Raw genomic sequence first — 16,525 nt, 5'->3', positions numbered from 1 at the left:
TTACACCACATTTTGTTTGTTTATACATTCTTCAGTTGATGGACATTTGAATTGTTTTCACTTTTTGGCTATTATGAATAATGCTGCTATGAACATTCGCCTAACAGTTTTTAAAAAATATGTTTTTTATTGATTTCAAAGAGAAGAAGGGAGAGGGAGAGCGGGATAGAAACATCAGTGATAAGAGAGAATCATTAATTGGCTGCCTTCTGCACCCCCCCCCCCCCCCCCCACTGGAGATCGAGCCCGCAACTGGGGCATGTGCCCTGACCAGAATTGAACTATGGTTCGATTGATTGATGTTCAACCACTGAGCCACCCTGACCGGGCTGGTGTATCGGTTTTTGTTGAGCATATGTTTTAAAATGCTCTTGTATTTTCTTTTTTAAAAAATCCTCACCAAGGATATTTTTTCATTGATTTTTTTAGAGAGAGGGAAAGACAAAGAGAAACATCAGTGTGAGAGAAACACATTGATTAGTTGCTTCATGCACATGCCCTGGCCAGGGTCGGGAGCCTGCAACTGAGTTACGTGCCCTTCACCGAATGGAACCTGGGACCCTTCAGTCCGAAAGCCGATGTGCTATCCACTGAGTCAAACGGGCTAGGGTATGAATGTATTTTCTTTTTGAAAAGTTTTATTTTATGTTGAAAGTTCTCCAGTGGCTTATTTGGGGTAAAGTGCTGAGAGAATGCTACTCTGTCTTGGCATAGTATTCATCAGTGAATACTGAAATCACATAATTTTCCTGTTGTCATTATGGAGTAAAGAATTTTGATCCAGATGGGGTAATAGTAGGTAGCCTTCCCCTAGAATTCTGTTAGAGAAATATCTTGAATTACGTTGTGTACCATTCAGTTATCCTTGTGAGAGTAGCAAGTAGTCTTTCACTGTGAAGTTGAATTATACCATTTGCTTGTGGTCTTAAGGAATATCTGAGTGTCTGAATTATGTTAGTATTATGTATTCAGAGGGATAGTAGGCAGGATTCCCATTCTGTAATCTATTTGGCATCATTGATGTTATAGGGGTTTTATTCTTACCACATTCCCTCTGAGATTTGGACTAATAGAGTAGCATTAAATATTTGTGTTTTCTTATTTTGGCACCCAACCCTGAAGCTTTGTTTTGCAGTTATTGCTCTAACACCTTTGCCTTGATAGATTCCTTTTAGAATTGGCAAAAGTTTTCTTGTTTTGCAAGTTTGGGGTAACCTGACCCAATCCATTGAAACCTAATGTTTTTCAGACTTCTTGAAAGCAAGGAATTGTCTTTGCTGTCTTTATAGCTTACTTCTAAGTGACTTTGGGATTCCCTGGAGGCAACGGAAAATATATGTTATATATTAACCACTATCAAACTTTATCCCAAGGAACTTTACTGTAGGCAAGCCCTTTAAAAGGGTTTGTGTAATGAACACTGGGCTGGAACCAAGAAGATCTCTGTTACTGAACAAATAATTTATACCTGGTTTTTCTTTTTGTTTTTGTTTTTGTATTTCTTTTTATAAAAAGATAATATTGACTCTAATTTATAAGAATGTTGTGATGGGAAATCTCTTCTAGTAAGGTACTTCTTTTTTTTTTTCTTTTTTTTTTTTAAGACAGGCATTTGGGCCCTGACCAGTTTGGTTCAGTGGATAGAGCGTTGGCCTGCGGACTGAAGGGTCCCAGGTTCAATTCTGATCAAGGGCATGTACCTTGGTTGCGGGCACATCCCCAGTTGCGGGTGTGTAGGAGGCAGCTGATCGATGTTTCTCTCTCATCAATGTTTCTAACCCTCTATCCCTCTCCCTTCCTCTCTGTAAAAAAATCAGTAAAATATATTTTAAAAAAAAGACAAGGCATTTGGGAAGATATATGTATTATGGAAATTCTTGTTAGTGCTTTTTTTCTTTATTTTAATAATGTAAATGAATCTGCTTGTCAAGTACAGTTTGTGTGTTTACATTTTCAGTGCTCATCAGTTTTCCGTATAGTTCCAGATTTCTACATGGTACATTTTCCTTCTGAATGAAGGACTTCTTTTAACATTTTGTGTAGAACAGGTTTGCTGGTGATAAATCCTTTCAGCTTTTTGTATGTCTGAAGAAGTCTTTAATTTGTCTTGATTTATAGGAGCTATTTTTACTGGTTATAGAATTCTAAGTTGACAGTATTTTTCTTTCAGTTTTTTGTCTTATTGTCCTATTGTTTCCAATGAGAAGTTCGCTGTCATTCTTATCTTTGTCTCTCTGTACATATGTGTGGTTGTTTTCTTCTGGCTGTGTTTTATTTTTCTTTCGATTTATAAAAATTCTGTTAAACATACAATATAAAATCATCTTGACCATTTTTAAGTGTACTGATCAGTGGTATTAAGTACATTCATATAATTGTGCAGCCATCATAACCATCTATCCTTAGAACTCTTTGCATGTTGCAGAACTGAAATTCTATTTCTATTAAACAATAACTTCCATTTCCCCTGCCATCCAGCCCCTGGTAATCACCATTCCACTTTCTGGCTCTATGAATTTGACTCCTCTAGGTATCGCATATAAGTGGAATCATACAGTATTTGTCTTTTAGTGACTGGCTTGTTTCACTTAATAGATGTTAAGGTTCATTCATGTAGCATATTCCATTTCCTTTTTTTTTTTTAATTAAATTTTTGTTCAGATTATTACATTAGTTACTCTTTTTTCCCACCATAACTCCCCTCCACCCAGTTCCCATCCCACCCTCCGCCCTCACTCCCCACCCACTGTCCTCATCCATAGGTGCATGATTATTGTCCAATCTCTTCCCTCACCCCACAACCCTTTCCCCCCCCAAGAATAGTCAGTCCATTCCCTTTCTATGTCCCTGATTCTATTAAAGTCACCAGTTCATACTGTTCATCAGATTATTTATTCACTTGATTTTTAGATTCACTTGTTGATAGATGTGTATTTGTTGTTCATAATTTGTATCTTTACCTTTTTCTTCTTCTTCCTCTTGTTAAAGGACACCTTTCAGCATTTCATATAATACTGGTTTGGTGGTGATGAACTCCTTTAGCTTTTTCTTATCTGTGAAGCTCTTTATCTGGCCTTCACTTCTGAATGATAGCTTTGCTGGATAAAGTAGTCTTGGTTGTAGGTTCTTGGTATTCATCACTTTGAATATTTCTTGCCACTCCCTTCTGGCCTGCAAAGTTTCTGTTGAGAAATCAGCTGACAGTCGTATGGGTACTCCGTTGTAGGTAACTGATTTTCTTTCTCTTGCTGCTTTTAGGATTCTCTCTTTGTCTTTTGCTCTTGGCATTTTAATTATGATGTGTCTTGGTGTGGTCCTCTTTGGATTCCTTTTGTTTGGGGTTCTCTGCGCTTCCTGGACTTGGAAATCTATTTCTTTCACCAGGTAGGGGAAGTTTTCTGTCATTATTTCTTCAAATAGGTTTTCAATATCTTGCTCTCTCTCATCTTCTGGCACCCCTATAATTCGGATGTTGGTATGCTTGAAGCTGTCCCAGAGGCTCCTTACACTATCTTCGTATTTTTGGATTCTTTTTTCATTTTGCTTTTCTGGTTGGGTGTTTTTTGCTTCTTCGTATTTCAAATCTTTGACTTGATTCTTGCGATCCTCTGGTCTGCTGTTGGGAGTCTGTATAATATTCTTTATTTCAGTCAGTGTATGCTTAATTTCTAGTTGGTCCTTTATCACAACATCGAGGGTTTCACCAGTCTTCTTGAGGATCTCACTACATTTATTGGCGGTCTCACCAGTCTTTTCGAGGGCCTTATTAAGTTTATCGGTGGCTTCTAGACAGTTCTTTAAAGACCTTAAAAGTGTGGTTTTGAACTCTATATCCAGCAGGTTGCTTTCCTCCAATTCTGTCGTTTGTGTCCTGTTTCTTTGTCTCGGCATTTTTTATGCTTCGCTGTGTCGACAGAGTGCCTTTCTGTGCTAAGTGTCCTGATTACCTGAGGTAGACACTCTTGGTGCACCCCCTTGTGGGCTTTGTGCACAGTCTTGTTGTAGTTAAGCCTTGATTGTTGTAGTTATCACTGGGAGGAATTGACCTCCAGGCCAATTGGCTGTGAGAATCAGCTGTGTCTGCAGTGGGAGAACTTCTGTGCTGGAGACACCCCTCTGGGGCTAGACTTGCTTCGATGGGGCTTTGGTGCTCACTGAGTCTGCCCCCTGAGTGTGTCTTTTATGGTTCCACGGAGCTGCGAACTGGATGGTCCCGCTCTGACCTCTGAGCTTCCTGGCTCCTGGATCTCTAGGGAGATGCTAAGCTAGCCTTTGCCTGAGGCTATCCAGCAAAAGTCTCCCTGCAGGGCTTGGGTGGGGTGGGGCGGGACGGGGTGGGTCCCACGGGGTCAACAGGGTGGGGTTAGCAATTATGGCTGCTCTCAGTCTTGCCCTCAGAGGCTCTGCTTCTCAGTGTCCCAGTAATTGCTGCAAGCCCCATGGAGAGAAAGCTGCCCTAGGGTTCTGAGCGATGCCAGACAGTCCCGCTTCTCCTGTATGAGTCTGGGTCCCTAGAGACTCGCCCGGAACTGGAGCTCAGAGCCTGAGACTCCCTCCCGATTGGAAACGACAACTGCGCCCTCAGCTGCCAGCCCGCTCCGCATGCACTCCTCACCTTAGTATTTTACTTCAGCACTGCGCCTCCTCTGAGTCTTGGTATGTTTTTCTCTTTCCTCCTAGTTGTAGAACTTCCACTCAGCCAGCCTTCGTGTGGTTCTGGATGATGTCCGTTCTGTCTTTTAGTTGTATTTTTGAAGTGGTTGTTCGAGGCAGCAAACTCCGGTGTTTACCTATGCCGCCATCTTGATTTCTCTCGCCATTTCCTTTTTAAGGCTGAATAATATTACATTGTATGTATAGACCATATTTTGCTTATCCATGCATCTGTTGATGGACATTTGGCTTGTTTCCACATTCTAGCTATTGTGAATAATGCTGCTGTAAACATAGGTGTACAAATATATCTTATTCTGCTTTCAATTCTTTTAGCTATATATCCAGAAGTGGAATTGCTGGATTATATGGTAATTCTAGATTTAAATTTTGAGGAACCACCATGTTGTTTTCCCCAGTAGCTGTACAATTTTACGTTTCCACCAACAGTGCAGAAGGGTTCCAATTTCTCCATCTTCTTGCCAACATTGTTACTTATTTTTTAATTAGTAGCCACCTTTATGAGTATGAGGTTGATACCTCATTGTGGTTTTGACTTGCATTTCTTTAATAAATAGTTATGTCGAGTATCTTTCCTGTGCTAATTGACCATTCTTGTATCTTCTTCGGATAAATATCTATTCAAGTCTTTTGCCCATTTTGAGTTGAGTTGTTTGTTTTTTTGTGGTTGAGTTATAGGACTCTTCATATTCTGGATAATAATTACTTATAAGAAATATGATTTGCAAGTATTTTCTCCTATTCTGTATTTTTCTGGGTGCTTTTAAGATTGTTTTTCTTATCTCTGGTTTTAAGCAATTTGATTTTGATTACTCCTTGGTTTAAGTTTCTCCAGGTTTTTGTGCTTTGTGTTTGTTGAGCTTGCTGGCTCTATGGGTTTATAGTTTTCATCAAATTTGGAAAAATTTTGGATATTATTTTTTCAAATCCTGCCCCCCTCTGTTTAAGATTCCAATTACACATTAGCTCCTTTAGGTTGTCCCATAGCTCGCTGATGTTCTACTATTTTTTTCTCACACTTCTTATATTTCAGATTTCATTTTGGATAGTTTCTATTCTTATGTTTTACATTCACTAATATTTTAGTCTGCATTGTCTTATCTGCTATTAATCCCATTCATTATATTTCATTTCAGTCCACTATATACAGTGTTAGGCAAAAGTAGGTTTACATAGTTGTGAGTATGCGAAAGAGTTTACTCTTACATTATTATTAATTATTTCCCATATACTAGGTGTACAGGTTAATAATGTGGATTTTTTTTTTTTCAATATAATGTGCTGACTTTATTTAAGAGGATAAACAGCCCTTTCAATGCAGAGGAAAAGAACAGACATTGCTCTAGCACATAATGCGGATTTTTTTCAATAGATGGAGTTACACATATGTTGATATATATGCGATTTGATATGTATGCAATTTTGTTGTATTGACAATAAACTTCAAAACTTCATATGTCAAATTTGCTAAAGATGTTAACATCATAGATATTTTCACACTTAAAAATGTCAAATTTTGTGCCAAAAAAAAGACATTTGTGGGAAGTTATAATTCATTACTTTATTTTGAAGAAAAGTGCTGCTGAATACTTCAGGAAGCTTATGGTGAACATGCTCCATCTCAAGATACTTGTGAACGCTGGTTTAAACGCTGTAAAAGTGATGATTTCGATGTGAAAGACAAAGAATGTCCAGGTCAACCGAAAAAGTTTGAAGACCAACAATTACAAGCATTATTGGATGAAGATGCGTGTCAAACTCAAAAACAACTTGCAGAAAGAGTAAACGTTGCCCAGCAAACAATTTCTGATCGTTTACAAGCAATGGGAAAGACTTTAAAGGAAAATGGGTGCCACATCAACTGAACAAAAGACAAATGGAAAACTGAAAAGTCATCAGTAAAATGTTGCTTCAACGGCACGAAAGAAAGTCTTTTTTGCATCGAATTGTGACTGGCGATGAAAAGTGGATTTATTTTGAGAATCCCAAATGCACAAAATCATGGGTTGATCCAGGTCAACCATCAACATTGACTGCAAGACCAAATTGCTTTGGAAAGAAGACAATGCTCTGTGTTTGGTGGGGTCAGGAAGGTGTGGTGTATTATGAGCTTCTAAAACCAGGTGAAACCGTTAATACTGATCGCTACCGACAACAAATCATCAGTTTGAACCATGCTTTGATCATGTAACGACCAGAATGTTCTGGAAGACATGGCAAAGTAATTCTGCTTCATGATAACGCATCATCACACACTTCAAAACCAGTTAAAGACACGTTAAAAGATCTTGTCTGGGAAATATTAACCCACCCGCTGTATTCACCAGACTTTGCTCCTTCAGATTACCACTTGTTCTGATCCATGGCATGCGCACTTTCTGAGCAGCACTTCAAAACGTACAAAGAAGTGGAAAATTGGGTCTCTGAATGGTTTGCCTCAAAACAAGAAAAGTTCTATTGGGACGGTATCCACAAAATACCTGAAAGATGGGGAAATGTGTAGCTAGTGATGGACATTACTTTGAATAAAGCACTTTTGATACTTCTCTTGAAATTATCGTGTTTTCTTGATTACAAAATCCGCATTATTAACTGGTACATCTAGTGAAAAACTGTAAACCTACTTTTGCCTCACTTCGTATTCTATAATTTGTAGTTTGATGGAAATGCAGTGCTTTGGCAGTAATCAAGAAGTATTGCCTTAATTTGCTGCAAAAATATAACAGATACCTGCGCTAGCTGGTTTGGCTCAGTGGATAGAGTATTGGCCTGCAGACTGAAGGGTCCTAGGTTCAATTCCGGTCAAGGGCACATGCCCGGGTTGCAGGCTCGATCCCCTGTAGGAGCATGCAGGAGGCAGCCAATCAATGATTCTCATCATTGATGTTTCTATCTCTCTCCCCGTCTCCCTTCCTCTCTGAAATCAATAAAAATATATTTTAAAAATCTATATGACAGATTCCTAAGTCTGTAAGATATCTAACAAGGGTACAGAAAACCACCTGATGTGTGTCAAATTAACTTTGATTTCCCTTCCTTTCCACATTACCTTTGTTTTTCTGCCAGACCTACATATATATGTTTTTTGCATGATTATTCTATATATTCTGCTGATATAGACATCTTCATTAGTTATACAATATTTGTTTTATTTTTTCTTTTTATTTTTTTCTATTTATTTACTTATTTTATCTTTAATGTTGAAAGTACAGATGTCCCCTTTATTTTTGTTGTTCTATTTTTATTTTTCCCATTGACCCTCTCCACCTCACACCCGCCCCTCCCAAGTCGTCTCCACACTATTCTCTGTGTCCATCGGCTATGCACATATGCATATAAGTTCCCCAGTTAATCCCCCTCTCCTTCAATATCATATTTGTTGTATAAGAGTGCTTGGTCTTTTTGCAAGACTACCTAATATTATTTGTCTGTGTTTGGTTGTATATATATATGTATATATATGGCTAAGCGACTATCTGACCAACCGTCCAACCGGTAGCTATGACATGCAATGACCACCAGGGGGCAGATGCTTCAACCAGTAGCTATGATACGCACTGATCACCAGGGGACAGACGCTCAACGCAGGAGCTGCTGAGCTGCGGTGAACTGCCCTCTTGCAATCCGGGATCCCTCAGGGGATGTTGGAGAGCCAGTTTGGGCCTGATCCCTGCAGGCCAGGCCGAGGGACCCCACCTGCCAGAGGGACCTTGCTCACTTGGCAGATGCCCTTTGAGCCACGGCGCCGCCCCAGGTGTGGCCAATAGGAAGGGACCACGGGAGGTTGGTTCCAGGGCGTGTCTGGCTCGTCTTACTCAGTCCCGCCCCGCCTGCCACCTTCTAATTAATTTCCTTTCAATTTGCATGAATCCGTGCACCAGGTCACTAGTCTTACTATAAAAAACATGAAATAGAGAACTGGATCACCTGATGAAGTGTACCTTTGTTGTTGTTTTTTTTTACATTTTATTTATTGATTAGAAGGGGGGGGGGAGTGAGAGAAACATCGATTTGTTGTACCACTTATTTATGCATTCATTGGTTGCTTCTTGTATGTGACCTGACTGGAGATCGAATCTGGAACCTTGGCTTATTGGGACTACACTCTAACCAGCTGAAATACCTGGCCAGGACTGAAGTGTACTTTTGATTGCTGCTGTCTTTGATAACCCCATTGTCAGTTGGCTCACCCACTTGTATTTACCTCCACTTTTAATATTCATTAATACCAACTTGAAAAATGTTGAGACTAATGAGTGGTAATTGTTTGCCAGCCACTCATTTGCATTCAATAGTATTTCTTTTTCCTTCTCTTACTCCTTTGTCCCAGCAGGTATTACTCTCTTCAGAAGACACAACTGCAGTTAGCACTTTCTTCAGATGCTGATGCTTGGTAAACAGCTGCTCTTGATCACAAGATTTAGAAGATAGTCTCCATCCTCCCAGATTGGATCTCTTTTCATGTGGATCTTCTATTTCTATGTCTTTTAAAAAAATAACCTTTTTGGGAACATTTTGGATTACAACGTTTCATCCTCATCTATGCAAAGAAAGGAAAGCTGTTGTGCTGGGATTTTGAGGAGGTATGTCTTCTTTCTTTTTTGCAAAATTGCATCACTTAGGCAGTCAGAGCACTATAAAATGATGATATAACCTTGACTTTCCTCTTTAGAACTCAGTTCTCAATTCACTGGTTTCATCTACCTTTCTATTCTCCCTTTTTTCTAGCAATTGTCATAGCTTAGTAAGAACTTCCTTCTTGTGCAGTATAACAACTAATTCCTTAAATTCTTCCTAAATGTCATTGGACTCTGGGTTAGACTTATACTAGTAAGTGACAGGAAGCAGTTTGAATTCTTTTTTTTAAAAAATATATTTTATTGATTTTTTACAGAGAGGAAGGGAAAGAGAGAGAGAGTTAGAAACACTGATGAGAGAGAAACATCAATCAGCCGCCTCCTGCACATCTCCTACTGGGGATGTGCCCACAATGCAGGTACATGCCCTTGACCGGAATCAAACCCGGGACCTTTCAGTCCGAAGGCCGACGCTCTATCCACTGAGCCAAACCGGTTTCGGCTGCAGTTTGAATTCTTATTCCTCAAGTTGAGATTGTGACTTTTTTGAACTGAATTTGTTTCCATTCTGCATAGACACTGAATGGCTTGGGAAAGCTTAGTATCTTCAGCATAATGTATGACTATGTGATTTTATAGTCTGGTTTAATATCATTTCCAAGAGGAGGTATAGTAGCGTAGAAATCAAGAGACTTCATTCCCAGTTTTGACATTATTATGTCATGCTTTGAGGGTTAAAGTATGTTTTCTCACCTCTAGGCTTTTTGTTATTTGCTTTACACAGACCTCAAAGGATTGTTGAGGATCAGATGAGAACATTTGTGTGGAAGACTATTTTGTTGATATAAAGCAGTGGTTTTCAACAGGTGTGCTGCAAGAATTTTTAAAACAAGCAATACCTAACTACTCAGGGGCACTGACCTCTTTTCCCTTAGATTGTCAATGAAAAAATGACAATAGCTAACACAACAATAGCCATCCAGTGTGAATGCCCTGTCTTGAACCATAAATATATAGGTCATACAATAGAGTTGCATCTATTGACCATATTGCATAATAAGGTTATGTCTGATTGGTTAATTCTTGGTACCAGAAATCTTTATATACAAACTAGAGTTCTGGTGCATGAAATTTGTGCACGGGTAGGTTCCCTAGGCCTGGATGGTGATCAGGGCTGATCTGTGGGGCAACTGGCAGGATGATCGGGGGTCCTTGCTGGCACTCACCTTGGCCGGCCTGGTGCCGCCTGCTTGCTGGCCCCGCCCCCTACCCCCTGCCACCGCCGCCGGTTGCCTCCCTCTGCAGGGCAGCCAGCGGGGCGATCAGGGGGCCCCCGCTGGCACCCGCCTTGGCTGTCCTGGGGCCTGCAGGCTGGGGGCAGCTTCTGCGTTGAGCGTCTGCCCCTGCATTGAGCGTCTGCCCCTGCATTGAGCGTCTGCCCCCTGGTGGTCATTGTGCATCATAGTGATTCCACTGTTGGTCAATTTGCATATTAGAGTTTTATTATATAGGATATAGGCACCTGATTTTTTAAAAAGTCACTTTGGAGCAAAACGTGTAGGTAATTACTATTATTCCTTTTTGGAAACTAATCAAAATTATGTCTATTTTTCAGGCATGCGGGAGACAACCAATTATGTGTCTCTCTCACATTGATGTTTCTCTCTGTCTCTCCCCCTCTCTTCCACTCTCTCTAAAAATTAATGGAGCCCTAACCAGTTTGGCTCAATGGATAGAGCATCAGCCTGCGGACTCAGTGGTCCCAGGTTCGATTCCGGTCAAGTGCATGTACCTTGGTTGTGGGCACAACACCAGTAGGGAGTGTGCAGGAGGCAGCTGATCAATGTTTCTAACTCTCTATTCCTCTCCCTTCCTCTCTGTAAAAAAATCAATAAAATATATTTTTAAAAAAATCAATGGAAAAATATCCTTGGGTGAGGATTAACAAAATAAATAAATAAATTAATTAATTTTTAAAAAGTTGATTTATTTTATGTGATACTGAGAAAATGTAAGTTTGAATGGTAAGGGACCATTTTATACAGTCTTATCAGATACTGTTTTGAAGAGAAACCTTATTTGTTTATTGTTTTATGCATTTAAAAATATTGAGTGGTACTGTGTTCTGAGCACTGGGAAAGAAAACTGACAAAAATACTGTCTTCTTAGAGCTTATCCTATATAATAAAAGCCTAATATGCAAGTCAACCGAACGGCAGAATGACTGGTGGAACGACCGGTCGCTATGACACGCACTGACTACCAGGGGGCAGATGCTCAACACAGGAGCTGCCCCCAGCCTGCAGGCCCCGACGGGCAGTGGCAGGGTCCGGGGCCGGCGAGTCGGCGGTGCCAGGTCAGCCAAAGCAGATGCCAGCAGGGGTCCCCCCCCAATACCCTGCCAGTTGCCCTTCAGAGGGAGGTGGGAGATGGGTGGCGGGGCTGGCGAGTGGGCGATGCCATGCCAACCAAGGTGGGTCCCAGCAGGGGCCCCCCGATTGCCCCACCGGTCACCCCACAGACGGAGGCGACCAGTGGCAGCAGTGGCAGTGGGGGCAGGGATGGCGAGTGGGTAGCTCCAGGCCAGACAAGGTGGATGCCAGAGGGGGCCCCCCGATCGCCTTGCCAGTCGCTCTACAGATCAACCCTGATTGTAGGTCAGGCCTAGGGACCCTACCTGTGCATGAATTTTGTGCACTGGGTCTCTGGTATCTTACCTAATAATAGACAAACATGGCAATTGACCATACCTTTGCTACACTTCCCATTGGCTAATCAGCGAGATATGCAAATTAACTGCCAACAAAGATGGTGGCCGGCAGCCATGGAGCTGGAATGAGCAGGAGGCTTGCTTGCTCCAATGATGGAGGAAGCCAAGGTTCCCCGCCTGCCGCGGCTGGCTCTAACCTACACTCAAAGCAACAAAGTTTCAATTATAGAAGGTAAATAAACCCCAGGTACCTGCTTTCAGCTGGCCATGGCCACGGAGCTGGAGCCCAGGAGGCTTTCCCTCCCACCCGCCCTGGCCGGCTCTGAGCTCCACACAGGCAACAAAGTTTCTTTTTTTTTTTTTTTAATTAAATCTTTATTGTTCAGGTTATTACAGTTGTTCCTCTTTCTCCCCCCCATAGCTCCCCTCCACCTGGTTCCCACCCCATCCTCTGTCCTTACCCCCCCCCCGTCCTCATCCATAGGTGCACGATTTTTGTCCAGTCTCTTCCCGCATGCCCCACACCTCTTCCCTCCCCTCCCCCCCGAGAATAGTCCACCTCCTTTCTATGCCCCTGATTCTTTATATTCACCCTAATTCTGTTCTGATTATTTATTCACTTGATTTTCAGATTCACTTGTTGATAGATGTGTATTTGTTGTTCATAATTTGTATCTTTACCTTTTTCTTCTTCTTCCTCTTCTTAAAGAATACCCTTCAGCATTTCATATAATACTGGTTTGGTGGTGATGAACTCCTTTAGCTTTTTCTTATCTGTGAAGCTCTTTATCTGACCTTCTATTCTGAATGATAGCTTTGCTGGATAAAGTAATTTTGGTTGTAGGTTCTTGCTATTCATCACTTTGAATATTTCTTGCCACTCCCTTCTGGCCTGCAAAGTTTCTGTTGAGAAATCAGCTGACAGTCGTATGGGTACTCCCTTGTAGGTAACTGACTTTTTCTCTTGCTGCTTTTAAGATTCTCTCTTTGTCTTTTGCTCTTGGCATTTTAATTATGATGTGTCTTGGTGTGGTCCTCTTTGGATTCCTTTTGTTTGGGGTTCTCTGCGCTTCCTGGACTTGTAAGTCTATTTCTTTCACCAGGTAGGGGAAGTTTTCTGTCATTATTCCTTCAAATAGGTTTTCAGTATCTTGCTCTCTCTCATCTTCTGGCACCCCTATAATTCGGATGTTGGTATGCTTGAAGCTGTCCCAGAGGCTCCTTACACTATCTTCGTATTTTTGGATTCTTTTTTCATTTTGCTTTTCTGGTTGGGTGTTTTTTGCTTCTTCGTATTTCAGATCTTTGACTTGATTCTTGCGGTCCTCTAGTCTGCTGTTGGAACTCTGTATAATATTCTTTATTTCAGTCAGTGTATGCTTAATTTCTAGTTGATCCTTTTTCATAACCTCGAGGGTCTCACTATGTTTATCGGTGGTTTCTAGAAAATTCTTGAAAAACCTTAAAAGTGTGGTTTTGAACTCTATATCCAGTAGTTTGCTTTCCTCCATTTCTGTCATTTGTGACCTGTTTCTTTGTCTCTGCATTTTTATGCTTTCCTGTGTTGATAGAGTTTTCTTTCTGTGCCAGCTGTGCTATAGGGCCCAGTGGCTCAGCCTCCCCAATTACCGGAGGTGGACACTCTTGGTGCACCCCTTTGTGGGCTTTGTACACAGTCTTGTTGTAGTTAAGCCTTGATTGTTGTAGGTATCACTGGGAGGAATTGACCTCCAGGCCAATTGGCTGTGAGAATCAGCTGTGTCTAAAGTGGGAGAACTTCTGTGCTGAAGACACCCTTCTGGGGCAAGACTTGCTTCAGTGGGGCTTTGGTGCTCACTGAGTCTGCCCCCTGAGGGTGTCCCTTATGGATCTGAGGAGTTGTAATCTGGATGGACCCACTCTGACCACTGGGTACACTGGCTCTTGGATCTCTAAGGAGGTGCTAATCTAGCCTCTGCCTGAGGCTACCCAGCAGGAACCCAGCTGTGAAGCAATGCAAGTTGCTGTGGGGCTTTGGGCCTTCTTTTGGATGTTCTGGGTTTTTCTGACCCAGCTGCAGTTTGTTAGGTAATTTTCAGATTGCAAAGGGCCAGGCCTTTCATATGCAAAAGCCTCTGGGCACAGCTTGGGTGGGGCAGGGTATCAGGGGATCAACAGGGTGGAGCAAGCAGCTATGGCTGCTCCTCAGTCCTCCCCTAAGAGGCCCTGCTTCTCAGTGTCCCAGTAATCAGTAATTGCTGCAAGCACATCTGAGAGAAAGCCGCCATTGAGTTTCGACCCATGCCAGACAGTGCAGTTTCTCCCGTATGAGTCTGGGTCCCCAGAGATTCGCTCGGAACTAGAGTTCAGAGCAGTCGGGAGCTTGAGACTCCCTCCTGATTGAAAAAGACAACTGTGTCCTCAGCTGCCAGCCCTATCCGCCTGCGCCCCGTCCTCAGTTGCCAGCCAGTTGCCAGCTGCACGCGTGCCTCTGTACCTCTGCACTTTACTTCTGCACCTCCTCTGAGTCTCAGTGTGCTTTTCTCTTTCTTTCTAGTTGTAGAATTTCCACTCAGCCAGCCTTCCTGTGGTTCTGGATTATTTCCGTTTTGTCTTTTTGTTGTATTTTTGAAGTGGTTGTGCGAGGCAGCAATTTCCGGTGTTAACCAATGCTGCCATCTTGGTTTCTCCACAAAGTTTCAATTATAGAAGGTAAATAAACCCCAGATACCTGCTTTCAACTGGCTTTGGCCACTGAGCTTGAGCCTTGGGTTGCCCCTGGCAATGTAGGAAGCCAAGCCCTGGCGGGCTCTGAGCTCCACTCCAGGCTACAAAGTTTCAATTATAGAAGGTAAATAAATCCCAGACTAAACAAAAAGAAAAAAAGGAGAGGCTGGGAGCTTCTGTCGCTGGGGAGGCTTGGCCAGCCTGAAAACGGCCCTCAACCCTTCACCCAGACTGGCCAGGCACCCCAGTGGGGACCCCCCCACCCTAAAGGTGGTGTGGCCAGCCTGAAAACAGCCATCAGCCCCTCATCCAGGCTGGCCAGGCATCCCAGTGGCACCCCAGTGGGGACCCTCACCCTGAAGGGCAAACCAGCGGGCCCCCACCCATGCACCAGGCCTCTATTCTATATAATAAAAGGGTAATATGCAAACTGACCCTAACAGCAGAAAGACTGGGAATGACTGGTGATTATGACACACACTGACCACCAGGGGGCAGACACTCAATGCAGGAGCTGTCCCCCTGGTGGTCAGTGCGCTCCCACAGGGGGAGCTCTGGTCAGCCACAAGCCAGGCTGATAGCTGCCAGTACAGCGGTGGTGGTGGGAGCCTCTCCCTCCTCTTCAGCAGCGCTAAGGATGTCCGACTGCAGCTTAGGCCTGCTCTCCACTGGCAAATGGACATCCCCTGAGGGCTCCCGGGCTGCCAGAGGGATTTCTGATTGCCAGTTTAGGCCCAATCCCCCGGGGAGCGGGCCTAAACCAGCAGGTGGTCATCCCCCGAGCGGTCCCAGACTGGGAGAGGGCACAGGCCGGGCTGAGGGACACTCTCCCCCTTCCCACCCCATGCACAAATTTTTGTGCACTGGGCCTCTAGTATTATATATATTATACGGAGAGATAGACTAGACAAGATAAATAGGTAAAAATGCAGCTTTTTAACCTGTGATGACAAGTTCCAATGAGAAAAGTAAAAACAGGAAAGAGGAATAGGACATATTGAGGGGAGGGATTGAGTATTCACAGACAGTCTTACAGATAAGGTGACATTTCAATAAAGGCTTAAAGAGGTGAGAAGAGATAAAAGAAGAGCATTCCAGCCATAGCAAAAGGCAAGTGCAAATGTCCTGAGACAGAAGTTTGCCTGAGGAATGGCAAGGGTCTGGGAGGGTAGGTACTTTTATTGTGGTGCCTTATGCAAATACTTTTTAAACTTTAATGTGCATATGAATTACCTAAGGTGTTCTTGTTAAAATTCAGATTGTAATTTTGTAGTTCTGAGGTGGGGTCCATTTCTAATAAGCTCCCAGTTGCTGCTAGTTCTGTTGGTCCTTTGCAGGACTTCAGCTTTTATGCTGAGTGAAATGGGAAGTCTTTGGAGGGTTTTGGGTAGTGGTATGATATCTGATTTCCATTTTGACATTATCATTATTCTGGCTGTTGTGTTGGTAATGGATTGGTGGTGGAATGGGCAAAGGCAAAAGTAGGAACAGCAGTTGGGCTACTGCTGTAATCCAAGTGAGAGAAGATGACCATTTGCACTAGGGGTAGCAGTGAATTTGGTGACACATGGTATGATATTTTTCAGGTAAAGACAACTAGCTTTGCTGATAGATTGGATGTGTGCTGGGAAGGAAAAGATGGAGTTCAGGATGAGTTCCTGGAAGAATACCATTGCCATTTATTGAGATGGGGGAGCCTGAAAAGAATAAGTGTGGAGGGAAAGAACAGTTCAGTTTTGGACATATTACCTTATAGATGCCTATTAGACTTAGTAGAGGTGTTGCATAGGTAGTTGGGTTTATGAATCTGGAATACAGGAGAAAGGGTCCACTGTTGTCAAATAGAATATATTTAAAG

At 42.5% G+C, this 16,525-nt stretch overlaps 1 protein-coding gene across 4 annotated transcripts in view; it reads left to right on the top strand.

The window, feature by feature from the left end:
• TMCC1 (transmembrane and coiled-coil domain family 1) overlaps positions 1-16,525 on the top strand; it is a 167,823-nt gene that overhangs the window by 10,444 nt on the left and 140,854 nt on the right. For 3 of the 4 annotated variants that reach the window (XM_036332265.1, XM_036332266.1, XM_036332267.1), the window contains exon 2: positions 9,008-9,257. The exons of the other annotated variant lie outside the window; for it this stretch is intronic. The gene's annotated coding sequence lies outside the window, so the exon portion shown is untranslated. The remainder of the gene's footprint in view (positions 1-9,007; positions 9,258-16,525) is intronic. 4 annotated transcript variants of the gene reach the window in all.

Source organism: Myotis myotis, unplaced genomic scaffold, assembly GCF_014108235.1.
Source record: "Myotis myotis isolate mMyoMyo1 unplaced genomic scaffold, mMyoMyo1.p scaffold_m19_p_13, whole genome shotgun sequence".
Classification (NCBI taxonomy): domain Eukaryota; kingdom Metazoa; phylum Chordata; class Mammalia; order Chiroptera; family Vespertilionidae; genus Myotis; species Myotis myotis.
This window is presented reverse-complemented; position numbering and strand designations above follow the sequence as displayed.